This window comes from Pteropus alecto, unplaced genomic scaffold (assembly GCF_000325575.1).
Source record: "Pteropus alecto unplaced genomic scaffold, ASM32557v1 scaffold287, whole genome shotgun sequence".
NCBI lineage: Eukaryota > Metazoa > Chordata > Mammalia > Chiroptera > Pteropodidae > Pteropus > Pteropus alecto.
In genome coordinates, this window is record NW_006439718.1 from 1,431,393 (window position 1) to 1,435,603 (window position 4,211).

Genomic DNA, 4,211 nt, shown 5'->3' on the forward strand with positions numbered 1-4,211 from the left:
GGCCGGACTTCGGTGTGCCTCCGGCCGCCCTGGGCAAGAGCGCGCTCCCCGCGATCATTCTCTTGAGATCTGCGGGTGTCTCATTTTCATCACTCCCATTTCACAGATGAGAAAACTGAGGTTCTGAGAGGTGATGACTGGACACATGGAATACACAGCGATAAAGGGATTCGCGGTGTTTGCATATCAGACACAGATATTGCTAAGGGGAGGGCATCATGGAGCTTGCCTATGGGGTGGGGTGAAACTACCAAACGCAGTGGCTGCCACCCCGTGAGGCTAATCTGCTGCCTGGTGGACCCTTGCCATCGCTCCACAGAGAACTTTGTGAGCCAAGGAGCAGCTGAGGGAGAAGTCCTCTTCTGCTGCCCTGAGCTGGGCATGGGGGTTGTTAGGTATGGGGACCCTTGCAAAATTAAGAGGATCCACAGACAAGTTCAGAGTAGGTGGATACTATTAAAAATAGTGATCACTCAGGGTGCCCTCAGCCATAACCTGGACTAGGTACTTGGTACCGTGTTACTGAATCCTGGCACTGTGAGACCCTGGGACAGCTCCTTAATCTCCATATGCCTCAGTTTCCTCCATCTATACAATGGGGAAATGGACACGTGTCTCATGAGATGTCGAAGAAATTCAGGCGAGACAGTTCTAGTTAAAGCCTATGAGTGTCAATTATCATTAGTGTTATTTTAGATAAGGAAGCAGAGGCAGGGAGATGAAAGAGCTGACCTAAGTCACACAGCCAGGGAGCAGTGATGAGGTCACTCAGCCCAGATCACTCTGAGGTAATGCCTGGTCTCTTCACCATGGTTCTGAACTTGGGGTCTGAGCCTGACTAATGTGTTAGCCCAGTTCACATCTTGCTCAGGATCTCCAGAGCAAGAACAGTATATGTTAGGTATGTTTTGTGTGTGTCTACAAGGAGAGGTCTTTGAGGAGTTTCAGAAAAGATGGGTCCTGCTTAAGACTTGGTCCCTGGAGGAAGAGGAGAACAGGGTCCCCATCTCCTTCCTTCTAAAGGCAGTGATGAGGGTGAGGAAGGCATAAAGAGATAGGTGGTGTTGCCTACTGGTGCTGAGCCCCAGGGCATGTCCCAGAGGAACCATCCACCCCTACAGTCCAGGCCAGTGGTTACAAGCCTTTGTGATCTCTCCAAATCCTGGGGTCCTGGCACCCATGGTCTTCTAGTTGCAAGACCCTCACATGGACCATGTCTCTGTAGAGACTGGGCTGACTGTCAAGGCAGCCAGACTGGAGGGAATGGCCCCACTTCTCAGCCAGGCTAGTGAAAGGAACTGAGAAGTCCAGGGTGAGCTGTTTTCAAGGTCCCTAGATCTGATGCCAAAGACTAGAAGTGAGGACAAGAACTGATGTCAAACTGGAACCTACAATTCAGGAATAGAAACATACCTAAGAGACTTCCAGACCAGACCCTGGAAACCACTTTGCATCTGTGAGCAACTAATCCTCTTATCTAATCCTGTGAGGTCCTAGGCTCCATATTACAGATTAGTAAACTCAGGCTCAAAGAGGACCAGAGACCTGTCCAGGGTTCTGTGGGCCACAAGGTTTCTGAACTGGGAACTCAGATACGTGCCAGAAGAGGAGAGCTGTTTCTGAAAGCAAATTGGCATCCCACCCTAGGTAACCATTGTGGGTACTCTGAACTTGATTTACCTGATGAAGGTGACGTGTGTAAAATGACATGTCAGCACGACTGCACCTGGGCAGGTTGCTAAGGAAGCAGCAGGACTGTTTGGTGTCCTCCGTGACCTCCTACCTCAACTGCAGTTTACGCTCTCAGTTGGTGGAAAGTAGAAGGGGCCCTTTACATATATTGGCCACACCTGGAGGAGCCAATTCTCACTTTGGTCATTGTATCATTTTTTTTAATATATTTTTTTATTTTTCAATTACAGTTGGCATACAATATTATATTAGTTTCAGGTGTACAACATGGCGCTTAGACATTTATATAACTTATGAAATGATCATATTTATAAATCTAGTACCCATCTAACGCCATACATAATTATTACAATATTATTGACTATAGTTCTTATGCTATACTTTACATGTCCATGACTATTTTGTAACTACCAATTTGTAATTCTTAATCCTTTCCCCTCTTTCAACCACCCTCAACCGTCCTTCCATCTGGCAACCATCAAAATGTTCTCTATATCTATGAGTTTGTTTCTGTTTTGTTTATTTTGTTCTTTAGATTTCACATGTAATATGGCATTTGTCATTCTGCATCTGACTTACTCCACTCAGAACAAATCCCCACTAGGTCCATCCATATTGTTACAAATGGCAAGCTTTCATTTTTTTATGGCGCAGTAATATTCTACTGTATAGGTACCATCTCTCCTTTATCCATTCATCCATTGATGAACATGAGGTTGCCTCCATATCTTGGCTATTGTAAATAATGCTTCAACGAACATGTAGATGCGCATGTTCTTTTGAAGTAGGGTTTTGGATTTCTTTGGATAAATACCCAGAGTGAGATTACTAGGTACTTCTTTGTCTCTTGTTATAGCCTTTGTTTTAAAGTCTATTTTGCTATGGCCATGCCACCCTGAACGTGCTGATCTCATCTGATCTCGGAAGCTAAGCCGGGTTGGGCCTGATTAGTACTTGGATGGGAGACCACCTGGGAACATCGAGTGCTGTAGGCATTTAAAAAAAAATAATAATAATGAAATCTATATTGTCTGGTACTAGTATTGCTACTCCAGTCTTTTTTTTTTTTTAATTATTATTATTTCTGTTTTCATGAAACATCTTTTTTCATCCCTTTGCTTTCAGTCTGTGTGTCTTTAGATCTGAAATGAGTCTCTTGTAGGCAGCATATGTAAGAATTTTGTTTTCTTATCCATTCAGCCACTCTATCTTTTAATTGAAACATTCGGTCCATTTATATTTACAGTAATTGTTGATAGATAAGTAGTTACTGCCATTTTATTATTCATATTTTTAATCTTTTTTTTTCTTCTTTTTCAAAAGTCGCTCGAACATTAGAAGCTTTTTATCAGTCCTTCCATTCTAAATGATAGCTTTCCTGGGTAAAGTAATCTTGGTTGTAGTTCCCTGCTTTTCATCCCTTTGAGTATGTCATGCTAATCTCTTCTGGCCTGCAACGTTTCTGTTGAGAAATCAGTTGACAGTCTTATGCTTGTGGGAGCTTCCTTATAGGTAAATAATTGCTTTTCTCTTGCTGCTTATAAGATTCTCTTTTTGTCTTTAACTTTTGGAATTTTAATTATGATGTTTCTTGGCATGGGTCTCCTTGAGTTCATCTTGTTTAGGACTGTCTGTGCTTCCTGGGCTTGTATGTCTATTTCCTTTGTCAAGTTAGGGAAATTTTTCATCATTATTTCTTCAAATAGATTTTCAGTTCTTTACTCTCTCTCTTCTCCTTCTGGTATCCCTATGGTGCAAATGTTTTCACACTTGATGTTGTCTCAAAGGTCCCTTAAACTATCTTAATTTTATGTATGTATGTATGTATGAATGTATTTATGTATGTATGTATGTATTTTGCTGTTCCATTTGGGTGTTTTCTACTATCTTACTTCTAAATCACTGATTCGAACCTCTGCTTCATCTGATCTACTATTGATTCCCTCTAACATATTCTTCATTTCAGTTATTGTAGTCTTTATTTCTGACTGGTTCTTTTTTACATTTTCTATCTCCATTTTTACATTTTCTATCTCTTTGTTAAAGTTCTCACTGAGTTCATTTACTCTTCCCCTAAGTTCATTGAAGATCTTTATAAATGATGTTTTGAACTGTGCATCTAGTAGATTACTTATCTCCATTTTGTCTAGTTCTTTTTCTGGATCTTTGTTCTGTTCTTTCATGTGGGACATATTTTATTGTCTTTCCATTTTGGCTACCTCCCTGTGCTTGTTTGTATGTATTAAGTAGGGCTGCTATGTCTCCCGGTCTTATTAGTGGCCTTATTAGTAAGTGTCCTGTGGAGCCCAGTGCTGCAATCTCTGAGTTTACCTAAGTTGAGTGCTCCAGGTATGTCCCTTATATGAGTGGTGTGTACTCTCCTGTTGTAGTTGAGCTTTGGTTGCTGTTTGCACATCAGTGGGAGGGATTGACCCTTGGACTGATTGGTTAAGAGGACTGGCTGTTATTACAGTGGAGGAGCTATTGTTCAGGGTCTGACCCTATAGAGCAGGATTCAA

General features: G+C 41.8%; 1 pseudogene; it reads left to right on the forward strand.

The window, feature by feature from the left end:
- Nucleotides 1–2,569: 2,569 nt before the first annotated feature.
- LOC112483913 lies at nucleotides 2,570–2,687 on the forward strand (annotated as a pseudogene).
- Nucleotides 2,688–4,211: the final 1,524 nt, after the last annotated feature.